Raw genomic sequence first — 19,381 nt, forward strand, 5'->3', positions numbered from 1 at the left:
ATGGGCACTGGGTTCAGGCCCAATTTACGCCCTGAAATGAATATTCTGCTGCCATTACACCCCAATAATGTCAAAAAACAAAGAAAATGTGGGTCTCATCTTAATGACTGATCTCCAAATGTCAGATATTGGCTTTTGAATCCATTAACTACAGCGGGAATGTTAAACGATTGATGGCAGAAAAAAGATTCTCTCATCTAAGACTGCCAGTTGCTGGGTTTTGAAAAGTAATTTTCTGCTGAGCCTGCTCATGGCCAACAATGGATTATTCTGTTTATTTAAAAAAATCTGTTCAGCCGTAAAAAAATGAAGACTACTCAAATGCTCCCTAATACGTCAATGCAATCTTCTCTGTATGCAATCTCTTAAACCCAGCCTTGTATGGCTTCAATTACTGAAGACAATTACATAACATTGTGATAAGCTTTTGAACCAAGGATGAAGGTATCATTAACATATTTTACTTGTCAATTTAAAACGCTAAAATTTACTGAGCAAAAATAACTTATCAAATGCCAACGAAAATTTCCTCGCTTTTTTGATTATTTTTACCAATCCTAGATCTCGTTTAATTTAGTATCTATATCCCAAATCTGGCTGATTTTAAATCCCTGTTATAACACGATGTATATTTTCTTAAAAATGGTATTAAGTTGCAAGGTCAAATGTTCCAGTCCAGAAGTCACCCATGAAGTGAGTTAACTAAAGATTTATGGCCAAACGTTTGAACTATTTTTGCTACAGAAGACGAAGAATCTCACAGTTTGTCTCACCTTTCCCAATCATTTCAATCGAATAAATCTGTGAACTGCAACTATCTATAATGGCATTATATTCGTGGAGGAAAAACTCACGTCGCACAGACCTGTTCTCGTTAGATTACAGCAACTACTAAAGCCAACATCAATAACAGATATACCCCACCCCAGAGCTGCCATCTAAGAATTAATTCCATCACTGTACAGTTGTGTGAATACTGGAGAGAGTTCCAGTGGGCCAATGACCTGATTGTGACGATTTTTGTCTTGATTGTGACGGTGATTATGACTTGATTGTAAAGATGTTCTGATTGGATTGTGCCGTTGATTTGGGCGGGTGTCGCGTGGGACCCGTGCCGCCATGTGTGACACGTGTATTTAGTGGTAAGTACAATAATGGTATCCTGTATCGCCGAGGTAAGTCTTAACAGGCAGTTCTCAGTGTTTATTAACACTAACGCCTTGCCTGGGTGTTACCAACTTTAATTATTGAGTATTGTGAGATTTATATCTCTAATAATGTCGTGCAACACAAGTCAGAGAATATTGTTTCTCCGTTGTGTGTTGCTGTTTCTCTCGTCTTGTACTTCTTTATCTCTCTCTACCGGAGGAGGAAATACTCCTCGTCTCTGCCTTTCTCTCCGTGTCTCTATCTCAAGTTTAAGTAATTGGAATGCTTACATTTTCCAACTCAGCAAAGCAAAAGAGAGAGTTGGAAGTGTGCTTCAAAATTAATCTGTTTTTTTAAAAACACAAATAACATTGAGTTGAGCGAGGCACTCAGTTTAACGGACCTGAAATCCTGCGGGCGCTTGCCAGAAAATAATAAAAGATCCGCGTTCATATCTTGCAGATGCGCAGGGAGAAATTGGAGTCACTGGCACTGGACAGGCAATCCAGGTTAAAGTATTCTCATTCATTATGAGAACTCCGTAAGTAGGAGTTCTCATTGGCCCTGAAATCCCGGTTTCATATTGGCCCTGAAATTCCGATGTCCCGGGTCCGAACGAAATTTCTATGGACCTGGGAAGGCATCGAAGGCATTTCTGGTCTGTCAAGTTTCTGGCTTGACAGATCCTCTGTATCTCGGGAGCGAGGACACTTTTTGCCCTGCAAATGTCCTTTTAAAATCTTGTGCTTCAAAAAGCAGGTGTATAGCCTACTTTTACAAGTGTAAGAGTTTAAAAACATAGAAAAAACATTAAAATAAAAACACATATGTTAAAATTCTGTGTGGGCAGGGTTTTATTTTAAACCCTTTTTAATTTTTAATTTCTATTAATTTATTGTGTGATGTGTTTTTAAAATGTTTTTGTAAATGCTAACTTACGAATCTCCTATTCCTATGAATGAGAAAATACTTAGCTGTGATTGGGTGTCCTGCGGACGTCCTGATGTGCACGTGCTGTGTGTCGTTGGGAGAGGAGGCCTGTGAATCAGAAGTCCCAACGTGCGCAGCAGCTCCAAGTAATTGCGCAGTTTATTTCTATTTTTTTTCAGAATTTACCCATGGGAAGCCCTCCTCGGAATTTCAGGGCCAGGGCCAAGTCAAGTTCTGATGGAGGGTCCTTGTTTTGTGCATTTCAACAAAAGTGGCACATTTCATCATGTACTTTCCATTCAAATACTTTGTTGCAGGAGTCTCTTGCCACTTTTAATAAGCCGACACAGATGGTCAGGTCTGTGCTGTTGGATGTCGAGTAGAATCCAGGTGATTGATGAGGCTTCAATTTTTCTGACTCGAGTGAATAAAATCCATCTATGCATTTGTTTCTTCCAATGGGCTTGGTGAGCAGCATCAGTTGATTCAAGTAGGTGATCTGCAATATCTGGGTCGCCAGTATCCTCATACAGTTTCAATGGGGCTGTGCGCTCTTTGTCTTGGCATAGCGTGTACAAAAGGCAACAGCCAGGAGAGACTGGATTTTTCACATTTCCAGAGGATGCCACAAAATGTGAGCTTCCTCAACTGGAATGTTATGCTGTGGGATAACAATAATTCCTTTAGCAATCTCTGTAAACAAAGTTCCATCAGAATTTTCTTGTACTTTTCATGAGTGATGGTCAGTATTGACTGCGTGGAAAGTCATCATGAACAGTTCTTGATGTTGGTTGTCGGTAACTGATGATTGAAGTCACCCAGCAGATGTGAAGGGAGTGGTCTTGACAACAGTTTGCTGAGCAGAAGGTGCCATGCTAGGGTAGCAGATCAGGACAAGATTATTACGAGAGGCACAACTGTGTAACTGATCATTATCTTCAATGGATATGAATAACTAGTCTGTATGGTGGTTATTAAAGACACCAATATAGATAGCTGGGTAAGAAAGAGATAGGAGTAGCTTTACTTGGTTGCTTCTAAATGTTTGCCATCTTGAAACCACCAATCAACCAGGGAGAGATGAGTGTCCCCAAGCTGAGATAGTAATACACTTGCATGTATGTATTGTACGAGAAAGGTTAGTGCTGGCTAGATTAAGGAATTGATAGTAAATTTAGTCCATTAGTGAAGGTAGTGTGACAAATTTTGTTATTTTCCATGTTACGAGAAACGATATGAGGTAGATTGAATTTCTGACAACTGTATTCTGTTTAGTGCTATTGTGTAAAATCAATCAATTTCTTGGTTTCCAATTGACCGTGTATGACTAAAGTACGTACCAGTCCACTTTCTGGAAGGTAGGAAAAACTCATTGGAGTACATGTAAGATTGCAGTATCCAGTGCAGACAACAAGAGACCTCAGTGACACTGCTTCAGATCACACTATCATAGGGCTAGCTATATGGTAAGTCCTGATCACAAGGCACACAGGATCCACTTGTGGGAGTGACCAGAGACGAGAGCAAACATGACATTTGTAAAAATCTAAGAGAACCTCAGCTCTAGGCAAAAATATTAAGTTTAAGTTCGGGCTTTTGGAAGAGGCCTTCAAGTAAAAACTTTAATGAAAACCTTTTAAAAGAAACAAAAGACAATTTAATAGATGCATTATTATATTCATGTGTACAAGAATATAGATATGTTTTTACGTTTTTTTTGTCTTTGTTCTGTATTAGAATAATGTAGAAAGAATTGGTTTAAACTGTCTTAAAGTCTGTCTTTTCCCATCAACAATGCCGATAACATTGCAGAAGGATGAATTTCAGGACCAAGGACATTGTACTGTAAAGATAGGCACATATGGATTATTCAATAATAAAGTAGTTGGATAATATTGGGCTTAATGTTGTTAGGATTGAAACACACAAACCCAGATTTTGCTGTCAGTGGAGAAGGAATGGTGCTCGACATTCACCTCGCTGACAGCTGCCCACAAAGTATTTGCGGGCTTTAGAGCAGAATCCTGCTCTAATCCAGCATGGTGCCCTCCACAAGGGGTCTGCCAAACAGCGAGGCTCTTCAGCCAGTCAAATTGAAAAATCCTGACTGAGCCATGCAGAGTTTAAAGCAGGAAGTATAAATCATGTACTGAAAGTGAAATAAAGATTGGGAAATACAGGTGGGATTAAGAGAGAAAAAACTTTTCAAAAATCTCCAACACGTATTAACTTCTGAAGGAATGAAACTCCACACTTTTATAAAATAAAATTTTCAGGCCAGAGAGGTTGTTTGGCAGTAATTCTAGTTTATTACACAGTTACAAATTCACTTGCTCCTGAATGCACCAGCCCTAACTTTCCCTGGATTCTTTAATGGGGAACTAGTGGGCTAGTAGCCCAAGTTCACGCCGTTGCATTGATTTCAGTGCCGAGTGTATCGGCGAGGGCTGTCATGCCACACCCTGTGGAGGATCAGGGTATATCTGACAGCAACTTCTGGATTTCCACGTTTACCTGCACATGTGCAGGCACCAGAAGTTGCTATCCAATGTACTCCATAATAGCAGTGAACACTGTTGGCATCACTTATTCTCAATGCAAAATCTGGGCCCTAGGCTTTTTGAAGTACAGGCTTTTCATCACAGCAGGGGGTAGTGTAAGAGAAGATGATTGTTGCAATATATTGCTATAGAGCATGCATCAAAGGTTGTTTACAACAAAGCAATGGCTCGGGGTAAAGCAATGATGAGAAGTAAGTAACGAGGCCTCTCATCTTTGTTTGACGATCTGTTCTAACAATTGGCTAGTCATAACACATCAGATAGTGTTGCATCCAGCAGGAAAGAGAGTATAAAGAAAATGGTATAAGAGATGCAATGGTTTTACTTAGTTAGAAAGACATTTTGATACCTTCAAGACCTGGTGGCTTGAACTGACTGGGAGAAGCCATTTTCATGGTTCCTCATGAAATTTACACATACAAGTGTTAGATGTAAAGCTGATGTGTGCTGCACTGTATGGGTGCTTAAGATTATTGGCCCTGAAATTCCAGCCTTCCCGGGTCCGTATGGAGTGTGTACGGACCCGGGAAGGCATTGCAAAAGCCAGTTTTCAGCGCACAGTGCGCATATGCCGAAAACCGGCTTTTCCGATCTGTCAAGCCCCAACGCATCTCGGCAGCAAGAGCATTCGCATGGGAGATTGCGCTATTTGCCCAGCGAATGTCTTTAAAACTCTTGCGCTTGGTAAAAGCAGGCGCATAGCCTACTTTTTTTCCCAGCGTGAGAGTTTTAAAACATTTAAAATTTTATTTTTATATTTTTATAACACTTGGTTAAAAACACTAAAGTAAGTTTATTTTAAAACTTAATTACAAACTTTTTTTAAAAATCTGAATTTTTTTTGTAACATTTATTAACTTTAATTTAAATATGTGGAGTGTTTTTTTTCATTTTTATTTGTGTTTAGGTGTTTTTTATTTTGGGGGTGGGGGTTTCTCATTCATCATAACTCCTATTAGAGTTCCCATTATTATGAATGAGAAAATACTTCACCTTGATTGGGTGTTCAGACCCATGTGACTCCAGCTCTTGGTCCGTTCAGACGTGCACGCGCTCCAATGCGCATGCCTCTTGGGCCTAAAACCGCAATCGCTGGTGGATGCCGGAGCTAAAGGTAAGTGCGCATCTTTTCTTATGTTTTCACGCAAACGCCTGTGGAAAGTGAGGGGATTTCAGGGCCAATGTTTTGTCAATAATAAATGAAGTGAATTATCAGACATATTGCTGGCTCTAGCTTTTCAAATCTTTTAAAAGGGTAAAGTACTTATCCAACAGTGTGAAATATTTGTTTAAAGCCTTATTTTAAACATTAGAAAACATGTGGGTGATTTTTCAGAAATCATTGAGTGATTTGTGGGGGAAAGATAATACATACCATGTGGCTATGACAAGCAGCTGTGACCAGTCTGTTCAGATTAACATTTTAAATTCTATTAAATCGCCAATTAGTAGCATGACCTGGAATTCTGACATAACTAGAAACATTGTTGTGCCCATAGTTATCAATCGATCGAGGAATCCATGTAAGAGTTTTAATATATTAACTTGGGATAGAAGAGGGAGGGGACTGCCTCTCCACAGTTTTGGATTTAAGGTTCCTCCTAGTTTTTCTTAATCGATGTAAAACCCCTTGTTTGAGTGTTGCATTTTTGTGAATAAGTAATTCCCATTATTTCAGGTGAGCACACTTAATAATCTAATTCTAAACCTACAATTATTCAGATTGAGCAAAATCTATTTTTTGCCATTTAGCCCAAAAGGTTCAGGCTCAAATCACCTTGGATTATGAATCTGGTTTAGCTCTTTGGTCACTGTTTATCAACAAGCATCAGCGAATTTATTGGCAAATAAAAATAATTAAAAGCCTAAAGTAAAACACTATCTGAATTTCACTTGTATTGTTCATAAAAGAAATGGGTATGTAGAAAATTAATTTGTGTATTAAAATTTCATAGTAATTCAATTATTAAAAGTAGTATAAAAGTATAGAATATCAACAGGAATGTTATGTTGTTTTTATATTAGCTACTTGCTAAAAGGTTCTGTTAAACTTCTACATAGTGCTCAATACATGCAGAATTTTAAGATGGAGGGAAATGAAAAGGAATGGAGCGATGAAGAGAACAGACTTATTGAACGTTCCTCTTTTAGGGTAAGAATCAAATGGACAAAATACAAATAGCAAATTAGCCCGGAATTTGCGATCACCGGCGAAGTGCCGACAATCGCCGCTGACCACTAAGATAGCTGCCCACACTGAGCTAACGATCTCTATGACATGAATTATATCTCTTCCAATGGTAGTTGAATCTAGTGCCAAATCAAGTAAACCATCAGCAACCAGCAACAGGTATGTCATCAAGTAGGTTGAGCAACCAATCACATTGAATTATTCTCACTAAAACAGGAAGAAAAATGCACATTATAGAAACATAGAAAATAGGTGCAGGAGCAAGCCATTCAGCCCTTCTAGCCTGCACCGCCATTCAATGAGTTCATGGCTGAACATGAAACTTCAGTACCCCCTTCCTGCTTTCACGCCATACCCCTTGATCCCTCGAGTAGTAAGGACTTCATCTAACTCCCTTTTGAATATATTTAGTGAATTGGCCTCAACTACTTTCTGTGGTAGAGAATTCCACAGGTTCACCACTCTCTGGGTGAAGAAGTTTCTCCTCATCTCAGTTCTAAATGGCTTACCCCTTATCCTTAAACTGTGACCCCTGGTTCTGGACTTCCCCAACATTGGGAACATTCTTCCTGCATCCAACCTGTCCAAACCCGTCAGAATTTTAAACGTTTCTATGAGGTCCCCCTCACTCTTCTGAACTCCAGTGAATACAAGCCCAGTTGATCCAGTCTTTCTTGATAGGTCAGTCCCACCATCCCGGGAATCAGTCTGGTGAATCTTCGCTGCACTCCCTCAATAGCAAGAATGTCCTTCCTCAAGTTAGGAGACCAAAACTGTACACAATACTCCAGGTGTGGCCTCACCAAGGCCCTGTACAACTGTAGCAACACCTCCCTGCCCCTGTACTCAAATCCCCTCGCTATGAAGGCCAACATGCCATTTGCTTTCTTAACCACCTGCTGTACCTGCATGCCAACCTTCAATGACTGATGTACCATGACACCCAGTTCTCGTTGCACCTTCCCTTTTCCTAATCTGTCACCATTCAGATAATAGTCTGTCTCTCTGTTTTTACCACCAAAGTGGATAACCTCACATTTATCCACATTATACGTCATCTGCCATGCATTTGCCCACTCACCTAACCTATCCAAGTCACTCTGCAGCCTCATAGCATCCTCCTCGCAGCTCACACTGCCACCCAACTTAGTGTCATCCGCAAATTTGGAGATACTTTTTATAAATTTTACAGTGGAAAATAAAGATTGGGACATATACATAGGATTACTGTAGAAGCTGAAATATAAACACTTTCTTTAAAAAGTTATTATTTCAAAAATCATTTAATAATCATATGGAAAAATTTGACATTCTACAATAGGAGAATTTTTCGTCCTTCAGCGTGATTTGAATTGATTGTCGACTCTGGGTAGTTCCACACCACAACCTGTGACAGAACAGGGAATGACCGACTGCAACTTCTGGATTTCTGCGTTTATCTGCCCGTGCGTTAAATCCTGAAGTTGCTGACAGTCTCTGAGGGGTAATGACAGCGAATATTGACAGCTTTGCTGTCATTACCGCTGCAAAATCCAGGCAATATGTATGAATGTGTTCCCTGAGCTACTAATAATTGTATTTGTATAGTGTGGTATTATGACAGACTTGTGGTACAGCACATTGATACAATCATGTCCCATCACCTTGCAGCACTATCCCTAACAGCAGCCCTGCTTCAGTTGTAATGTTGTAAAGTAAATCAGGCATCTGGAGGAGTCAATATTACCACAACTTGCAAAATGAGCAGCATTGTGGCAATACATGTAAATGCTGCATTCAGATGGCAAGTCAACCACCACTGCACTGCATACTTACAAAAATCAAATCAGATGGAGTCCTGAAAAAAGATCATCGGCCCACTCACTTGGTTGAGGAACTGTGGACTAGAAATTCGATGGCACTGCACCTCATTTTTGGGCTCTAATAAAGCGTGCAGGAAGCACATGCTCATTACAAGTTAAAGTGTGCTGCCCATTGTATTGGTGTAGTCAAAAAATAGGTGTCCAGGGCTCATGCCTGAAACAGGCATTTGGATCTTTTGCATATTCAAATAAGGGGCCCAACGACTATTGAGTTGCCCTGAACAAAAACGAGGTTTACATGTGGCTTAATAGGCGGTACTTAATAGAAGTGCTGCAGGCTACAACCAACAATGTAAGTGTTAAATCATACTCCCCTGAATGTATAGCCTCCTCCTGGCTCTACATTCAAACCATGCAGGGCACTGCTGGCCGCATTACCCTAACTGACCGCTACCCACCCTTCCCAATCCCGACTACCACAAACCACCCTCCAGGTTGCCTTCCTCTCATGGTCCCCTTCAAGGACTTACCTGAGGGTCGCTGTTGGCGATACAGCAGCCCGATCTTTGAGACCTGTTCTCCAGCGAGCTGCCTGTGGATGCTGAATAGGCATCTGCAGCTACCAACATTTTCTGTCAAAGCTCTCGCATAAATAGCAGTAGTTAACAGCCTAACTGTGTGTGAACATTTATCCAATAGCAATCATAACATGATCAAGTTCAAAGTAGCTTTTGAAAGGGAGAAATGCAAAAAAGCTATTAAGATTCTAGATTTAGGTAAGGCCAACTTCAATGGGATGAGCAGTGGCTGCCCAAAGTAAACTGGGTAAATTCGTTGATGAGTAAAATGACAGAAGATCAGTGGGAGATGTTTAAAAAAAATAATTTAACGTGGTACAGAACCAGTTTATACCCCTGAGGGGTAAGAGCTCTACTTGCCAAAAAAAAAACCGCCTTGGACAACTAAAGAGGTAAGGGACAGCATAAAACTGAAGAAAAGGGCATACAAAAATGCAAAAAAAAGCACAGATCCTGGCGAATGGGAAAGATATGAAGAACAATAAAGGGTCACAAAACAGCTAAGAGCTACAAAAAGAGCGTATGAAAAGAAACTTCCAGAGGATATCAAAATCAATGCGAAGAATTTTTAGTTACATTAGGAAAAAGAGTGGGGACAGGAGCAATGTTGGCCTCTTAAAAACAAAGTGGTAATATTGTCAATGACAATGGGGAAATGGCAAACATATTGAATAATTACTTTGCATCAGTATTTACAGTAGCATGCCAGAAATCCCAAAGAAACTAATTGAATCAGGGTCAGGGACTCAATGAAATTAATGTAGGTAAAGTAACAGTAAAAGAAAATAATGGCACTAAAGAGTGACAAATCGCCAGGGCCAGATAGTTTCCATCCCAGGGTTTTAAAGAAAGGAGGTGAACACATTGCAAATGCCTTAACTATAATCTTACAAAGTTCTCCTAGATTCAGGAACCATCCCTTTTTTAGATTGGAAAATTGTGCACGCCACTCCGCTTTTTAAGAATGACGAGAGGGAAACCAGGGAATTCTAGACCAGTTAGCCTAACGTCTGTTATTGGGAAATTGCTAGAGTCTACAATTAAGGATAGGGTGACTGAACACCTCACAAATTTTCAGTTAGCGTCAGTATGGATTTGTGAAAGATAGGTCATGCCTGACAAACTTGATTGAAATTTTTGAAGAGGTGACTAAAGGTGGACAGGGGAATGTCCATGGGTATTATTTATATGAACTTCCAGAAGGCATTTGATAAACTCATACATCAGAGACTGTTAACTAAGATAGCAGCCCACGGAGTTGAGGGCAAATTATTGACCTGGTTAGGAAATTGGTTGAGCGGCAGGAGACAGTAGATACTCAAATTGGTAGGATGTGACTCGTGGTGTCCCACTGGAATCAGTGTTGGGGCCTCAACTATTCACAATATTTATTAACTTAGATGATGACATAGAAAGTCATATATCCAAATTTGCAGATGACCCAAACTTAGGTGGCATTATAGGCAGTGTAGATGAAAGCATAAAATTACAAAGGGTTATTGATTGGGCAAAACTCTGGCAAATGGATTTCAATGTAAGCAAATGTGAGGTCATCCACTTTGGACCTAAAAAGGAAAAAAAAACAGGTACTTTTTAAATGACAAAAAGTTAAAATCAGTGGATGTCCAAAGAGACTTGAGGATTCAGGTACATAGATCATTAAAATGTCATGAACACACCCATAAAATAATCAAGGCCTTTATATCTAGAGGATTAGAGTACAAATGGACAGAAGTTATGCTGCAGCTATACAAAACCCTGGTTTGACCACACCTGGAGTACTGCACACCACACCTTGGGAAGGATATATTGGCCTTGGGAGTGCAGCGTAGGTTTACCAGAATCATAGCTGGACTTCAAGGGTTAAGTTACGAGCAGAGATTACACATTAGGGTTGTATTCCCTAGAATTTTGAAGGTTAAGGGGTGATCTGATCATGATATTAAGGGGAACAGATGGGGTAGATAGAGAGAAACTATTTCTGCTGGTTGGGTATTTTAGCACCAGGGGACTTTGGGCTAGAATTTCCTCACATTCCTCACATTTACCACCCGTTTTCATGAAAAATGGAAATGACCTCCTGTTTTAGCTCCCGATTAGCGCCGGCGGTAATTTGGGCCTACCATTACCGCCAACATTGCTGCAAATCGTCTGCCCACTTTGGACATCCAGAAATCTCAGAAAATTCACTCCCAGCGCTAAATTCCATTAAAATGTTTTTTTAAGGCCCATTGCTGCCTGTTATCACTGCGCTGGATGATGCCCATTTCTGAAGTACTTACCTGACTTGGGTCCAGCATTATGCCTCCCTCCATTTTGTTTGCAGCTTGACAGTGGCCCAGAAGATCATGGATAATGAAGAAAAGCAACTCTTGATGCAAATGTAATTATATGTTTTGTACATGACAGATGTGATGTTTAGACAAGATGACCCCCACTACTGTAGTTAAGTGATTCTACACAGAAAATGAACTTTTGTATCTTTGAATGTGATTGGGAGAGCCTTTTGTTCAGTAAGCTTTGGGCTGACATATATGCTGAGTTTCTGCTTAATTTGGTTCTGTGGTGGACTGGAACATCACCTCACCAATGTGCAAACATTGTATCAGGAAGTCTATGAAGGTTTGTGACCTCTAAAAGCCTTGCAAATTATTGGATTGCGTAATAAAAAAGTTCTCATATTCAAAGGGGTTCTGTCTCACACACAGACCAGGCACTGAATTAACTCTGTACAGGATTAGAGAGGGAAAGGGGCTCACTGTCTCACACAGAGGGGGGAGGAGTTGTGCCTCGGGGCCTCGTCCAAGTCATTGTGTGTACATAACTATTGGAGGGGGAAGGGAGTCAGTCACTGGGTGTACAAGGAGACATGAGGGAGGGAATGAGTCACTAGGTCTACATCCAAGTAACCATTCTTCACGTGGCTTCAGTGTGGTCATGGGGCTATTCAACTTTAGCAGGCATCACAACTGTAATGTATGCACCTGTGAAAATGCTCACAGGTTGGTACAGCTGTTGCATTGTGAGTGGCTTACCCAGTTACGTGATGTTCACAAGACTCAAGAAAACCCCAGTCAGTTGGGTCTAGGTCATCCAAGATGAGATATGAGTTTACAAGGGACACCGTCGATCACACATTTAAAGTTGTCTTTCCTAAAAGTTGTCAAATGGGATATATTTTCCCCGTCCCAGAAGTGAGTGAGACACAGTACAAGAATGGTTTAGTTGAATAAGATTTTATATAAAACTTGTAATTTTTTAAAACATTAACAATGTAATAAAATAAAAATTTTTATGAATGCAAATTTTGACAACAAACATTACGATCAACAACAGCATAAACACCACTGAAAAGACCCTGCACCCTCCCACAATTCCATCTGCAGCCACTTTTCCCAATGCCTTTCCTCTTCAATCCCCCTGCCCCCCCCCCCCCCCCGGACCCCTTCCTCCTCCCCCCCCCCCCCCTGACCCCTTCCTCCTCCTCACAATACCCCTGGCCCTGCCCACGTCAGGACCAGTACATTGTGCACCAGCAGAGCACCTCAAGCATGACTGAGGGGGGAGGGGAGTACGGGACAATGGCAGCGCTATGTTTGGGGGCTCTGGAGAAGATGGATGTACTAAGGACCCATCTTCAAAGTCGGAAGGAACTGGTTCCTCCTGACAATCAGGTGCTGTCACCATTGGTGGTATAGCACCTTGGGGTGCAGTGCTATATCCCACAACCGTCGATTGCCGCATGGCATTGGCGGTCTGGGTGTTCTCCCTCACTGTGGCAATCAGCTCCGCCATGTTCTCTGGTTGATGGGCTGCTAAAGCCGCGATGTTTTCAGACAACCCAGTAATGGACTGGAGGAGCTCGCGAATCACGTTGATGCTCATTCCTGAACAGTCCCACCATGGCCAGGCTAGTATCTGTCTGTCGCGCAGCGTTCCCACTTTGGCGGATCAGCCACTGCGGATTCACCACAGGGGTCGGTGTGTGCTGTTGCAGTCCACTTGGTCCCGCTTCCTCGAGCTGGAATCCAAGAAAGTTGGATTCCGACGAGAACCAGTGGCCGCAGGTAGAAACTACCCTTGAAGTCCCGCCACCCCTCCCTCATGCAACAGCAGCGTTACAACACTTTGAGGAGTGTTCTCCTCCAGCACCGTCTTCCCCCACCACCATCTCTTCATTTGGTTTCCCCTGCAATGACTCTTCTCTGGGAGGGGCAGCCAGCTCCACCTGTGCTACTGTAAAAACATAACATTAATGGTTGGCGACAGGGGAGGGGTCAAAGGTAACATCAGAGCAATTCCTTTGCGCAGGCTTATGTGGAGAACAAACATTTTTTACTGAGAATCATTACATGAAAGTATCATAAGCAAAGTATAGAGAAAGTACATGACATAGCAAAATGGCAGTCCCAAACAGTTTGGTTTCCAAGTGGCATAGTGTGCTCAACAAAAAAATCATGTCACAACTAACAACATTTCCTGGTCCCACCATTACATTACATTATACATTATATTGCCATAAGATTGAATTACATGACTGCAGTACAGTCCAGGGATTATGCAGACTTGCCCTCCGGGACAACTGGTTCAGCATCAACACGTGGCGCTACGATCATACGCCCTCATCAGGGCTGTAGCGCATTCCTTGAGGTCCGTGAGAGGAATAGTGTTGGGCAGACCACTGCCCGTTTTGCGTAGCTCCGCCCTATTGCTAGCTAGTTTTTTCTGCAAAGGTGACAAAAAAATGTGTGAACTAATTTGACAGCTACCAATACTGAACACACACGCACACTTACACAATATATTGGTACACATCCCCAATTAACCGTCCCCCAGTCTTTTCATCAATGAGTGCACGATTTAAGTTTCATTAGCGTGCAAATGTTGCATGATGAACACATTAAAATATAGAGGACTAACACAATGAGATCGATGATGGGAAATAAAAATGATACCAAGCTTTACAACATAATAAAATGTGTCACTACTTAAGAGTAAATCGTCAATGCATGATAAAAGTTAGTACTTACTCTTGCAGACCCAACTATGCCATTCCACCGTTTGTGGCATTGGTTCGGCCCCTGTATCATGGGTGCGACGGAGGACACCGCTTCGGCGACCTCTCGCCATAACCGCTGATACACGAATGGTGATGGTTTCCCTCGCCCACCCCGTGTTTACTGATTCCAACGGGCCTCCACTTCATCCCCCAGTGGGATTCCTCTGAGAAAAAAGCGGCCGTTTTTCTCCCAGCTATATCCCTCTCCATTTCCATGGCTTGATTCTCCTACTAAATACTCCTCAAAAAAACCTGAAAAATCTTCATCGCTTCTCACTAACGTGAAGTAACCTCTGCAGCTTGAAAATCCTCAGTGCTGTCCTTCTCTTCTCTGTGCATGTGTGGGGTCACCCTTGACCCTGAAATCGCGGGAGAATGGCCGCGCATGCGCAGAGAAGCTTTCCGGTCATTTTGTACAGACGTTCTGCTTTCCTTTCCAAAGGTAAGCTGATTGCCGACTTTTCTCACAGTTTCGCCGCCTGCTCGACTCTGCTATTGCAACGCTTCGCCGCTGATGATATCGAGGACCCGAAAACCTCGCACCAGCGGTACTCCAACGGTTAAAAAGACGCAACTGCCGGAATACTGCTAAGATTCGGGCGGGGGCGATCCAGATGCAAATTATAGCCCATAGTCTTAAAAATTAGAGCCAGTCCTTTCAGGAGTGAAATTAGGAAACACTTCTTCACACAAAGCGTGGTAGAAGTTTGGAACGTTCTTCCGCAAATGTCAATTGATGCTAGATCAATTGTTAATTTTAAATCGGAGATTGATAGCTTTTTGTTAACCAAAGGTTATTAAGGGATATGGGCCAAAGGCGGGTATATGGAGTCAGTTCACGGATCAGCCATGATCTCAGCTGAACAGGCTCAAGGGGCTGAATGGCCTACTCCTGTTCCTGTGTTCCTATGTTCCTAGCAGCCATATAAACGGTACTAAAGGGTGACTGGCAGCCACGGTACCATTCCCCAGCAAGGAGTCAGCAACATCAGAAAAGAAGGGGAGTGGTGAAAATAAAATATAAGTAAACTATATTCAAAATATAAGTTATCAAACTTTTGTGGCTAATCAGTTAAGCAGCGGTACAATTAAAATGTTCAAGTGAATGTTTCTACAAACCACAGAACATGTCCGGGGTGAATTTCCTTGAGGCTTCTCCCAGTCCACTGCCCTAATTTCAGTGGAAGCCCGTTTGCATGTGTAAATGGGGTTTCCGCTGAACTTCCACCAAAGTTACAGCAGCGGAGCGGGACCAGCCCCAAGGAAGTTCAGCCCCCATCTTCTGATGTAATTCAACTCTTACAACCTTGACTTAAGACCTAGGGCAATGGAATGTTGCTGTAGTTTGAGTACTTAATTTGCTGCAAGCTGTTGCTGATGTTGCAGCACTGCTAGATCAATTCAGTTGGTAGTGCTGCCGTGAAAGTGGGACACAGATATAAACACCAAATAACGTCATAAATAGAAGTTAATCAAAAAGGATTTTCTCCTAATACAAAGTAACAGTTTGATAATTAAATATTAAAATATTCATTTGTCACCTTTTTTCAATATACACCATTTTGGTAATGGGTAGATAGTTCTGTAAAATTGTAAAATCATAAATGGTGCACTTTTAAGACCATACCGTGTAAGGTATTGCATATCACAGATAGATGGAGACGGACATAGCATTTTATAAGAACATAAGAAATATGAGCAGGAGTAGGCCAGTTGGTCCTTAGAGCCTCCTCACCATTCAACAAGATCATGGCTGATCTTCTACCTCAACTCCACCTTCGTGCACTATCTTCATATCCCATAATTCCCAAAAATATATTACCCTCTGTCTTGACTATACTCAACGACTGAGCATCCACAGCTCTCTGGGGTAGAGAATTCCAAAGATTCACAACCCTTTGAGTGAAAAAATTTCTCCTTATCTCAGTCCTAAATGGCCGAGCCCTTATTCTGAGACTGTGACCCTGTGTTCTAGATTCCCCAGCCAGGGGAAACATTTTCTCAGCCTTAACCCTGTCGAGCCCCTTAAGAATTTTATATGTTTCAATTAGATCACACCTCATTCTTCTAAACTCTAGGGAATATAGGCCTAGTCTGTTCAATCTCTCCTTTATAGGGCAATCCTCTCATCCCTGGAACCAGTTTAGTTTTGAGCAATTGCTATGACATGTCCCTGACTAATTATGAAGAGGTAAAAATAGGCTATGGGGCATTAAAGCTTTCGCACCAATGGAAAGCTGAAAGCAGAAACATTAAATGAATTCATATGAAGATAGTGGTTTGCCCTAGAAAATTGTTTGTATTATTGTGTAAAGACAAGCATCGTTACTCAAGACAGTAAACTACCACAAGCCACTGCACTGTATCGTGCTTTGCAATATCCTACAAAGTGTAGTGCAAAATATGATCCAAGGTTGCACAAGTTAAACTGCCATTAAGGAATATCAATATCTTGCATATCTGCAGAGGTCACAAAAAAAAGTGATGATGGTGCTGCCTCTGATTTACCTCTCAGTTGTTGTAACATATGGAAATACTCAATTGAGGGGAAAAAGTGGCAGTGCTACCATAAAGATTAATATGGCACTCAACTAAAAAAAAATAGACACAGCTCTTAACAGAAGAACTTTAAATTGACCATTTTGCTCTCTTATTGTGCACAAGGCACTTCATAGGAGCATAATCAAACAAAATTTGACACCGAGCCAAAGGAGACATTAGGACAGGTGACCAACAGATTGGTCAAAGAGGTAGGTTTTAAGGAACGTCTTAAATGAGGAGAGGGGCAAAGAGATTTAAGGTGTGAATTTGAGAGCTTAGGACCTAGACAGTTACAGAGGTTAACAACACAAGATTAACATTACCCAACTGCATGCCTAGGCATTTTTATTATTTGTTGTCCTTGGGTTAATTGCCAGGTGACATAACAAGATAGCAGTATTCCGTTGTTATGTCACAGATGGTACAAGTGACATACAGTCAAGAAATTATACATATTTATCAAGATTTCAGTTAATAGGAACCCTGTTTATTTTTTCTAATTTTTTTTTCTTTAGGTATCAGAATTGTTATTTGCCATTGAAAGTTTAAGTAAGGGATGGCTGAAGTCTTGTCGTGAACAGAATCATGTGGAGAAAGTAACCGAAGCACAGAGGCCTCAATTACCCAATGTAGAGATATCAACTACTAATGACAATCAGTATATAAAAGATACAAAATCATCAGATTATAACACTATTAGACCAGGCTCATCCAAAAGACTTAAATCTATTGTGTGCCCTCAACAAAGCATTTTTGAATGCAACATGAATGCAAAATCTCTTGAATGCAGCATGAAGATAACATCTCAAGTTACACGAAAACCAAAGCTTGTATGTAATTGGCCCCAAAAACCTAAATTGAATAACCTATTTGATCGGCCGATGAATGTGCCAAAGAAGAAAAGTATAGCATTTAGTTCCAGTGTAATTGGAGAATACAATCTCCCATCGCTTTTAAAACCATTTCCAGCAGAAAAAAATAGAAAGAAAAGGTCTGGTTCTGTTAAGCCACATGAAGTCATATACCCCTTTCTGAACATCAAGTCATCTCTCTTTCGTCCGCAGATTCAACTGTCTGTACCAGCAGGTAAGCTATAGCTATAAATCAAGGAACTGATTTTCCTCTCTCTCTCTCCATAATCTGGCATCAGACAGACACGGTGTACTGGAGGTGCACTGTGCCTGCTGAGGGAGGAGTGCATGCAGATTTCCTAGCACAGATCATTTGCATAGTCTGGGTGCCTTTCTGGCATTGGGCCACCCCCAGAAGTAAATACAGGGTGCACCAGCATTGGGATTTTTCTGGCTACTGCAGGAGAACCCAAGTCCCAAGGACCATCCCACAAAACAAAGAAAGCATGTCTCCTTCTTTGAGGTGCTCTAGATTTACCTGCAAGCGTTGGATGGAATTTAATAAAAGACAGTAGATACACAACTTTTCATAGTAACAAGTATTAGTTAATATGGGATGAAAACTTAAATTAGATCTGTAAGCCAATCATATCTTGAACTAACAACATTGATTTCAAATTGTGATTTTTAAAGTAGCAGGGAGGGCAGCAGCAGCCAAGTTCATTGCACCATGGGTAGCTCTGCTGCACAGGAGGGCAGGTAAAAGAGTGGGAGAGCTATAGTGATAGGGGATTCAATTGTAAGGGGAATAGATAGACCTTTCTGCGGCCGCAACTGAGACTCCAGGATGGTACGTTGCCTCCCTGGTGCAAGGGTCAAGGATGTCTCGGAGCGGGTGCAGGGCATTCTGAAAAGGGAGGGTGACAACCAGTTGTCATGGTGCATATAGGTACCAACGATATAGGTAAAAAAAGGGATGAGGTCCTACAAGATGAATTTAGGGAGCTAGGAGCCAAGTTAAAATGTAGGACCTCAAAAGTAGTAATCTCAGGATTGCTACCAGTGCCACGTGCTAGTCAGAGTAGGAATCGCAGGATAGCTTAGATGAACCCGTGGCTTGAGGAGTGGTGCAGCAGGGAGGGATTCAAATTCCTGGGGCATTGGAACCGGTTCTGGGGGAGGTGGGACCAGTACAAACCGGACGGTCTGCACCTGGGCAGGACCGGAACCAAAGTCCTAGGGGGAGTGTTTGCTAGTGCTGTTGGGGAGGAGTTAAACTAATAGGGCAGGGGGATGGGAACCTATGCAGGGAGACAGAGGGAAGTAGAATGGGGGCAGAAGCAAAAGATAGAAGAAAAGTAAAAGTGGAGGGCAGAGAAACCTAAAGCAAAAAGGGCCACTGTACAGCAAAATGTCTAATTTTATTTTTGTAATAATTCTCTCTATTTCTTTGTCATCTAAGTTCTTTATTGTTCTTCCTGTCTACACAGAATGTAGAGCACAGAAATAGGCCATTTGGCCTAACTGGTCCATGTTGGTGTTTATGCTCTACATGAGCCTCCTCCCACAATCTAACCATATCAATATATCCATTCAGTTTTTCATTTCTACATTGTCTCTGCAATCTCCCAGTTTGGTTCTTCTCCGTCTCCTAGCCTTATCCTCAAGATTGTCTGGGTCTGTTCTCAGCCTCCAGCTTCTGGTCCCATGACACATGGA

The sequence above is a fragment of the Pristiophorus japonicus genome, chromosome 1, assembly GCF_044704955.1.
Source record: "Pristiophorus japonicus isolate sPriJap1 chromosome 1, sPriJap1.hap1, whole genome shotgun sequence".
In the NCBI taxonomy this organism is placed as follows: Eukaryota; Metazoa; Chordata; class Chondrichthyes; family Pristiophoridae; genus Pristiophorus; species Pristiophorus japonicus.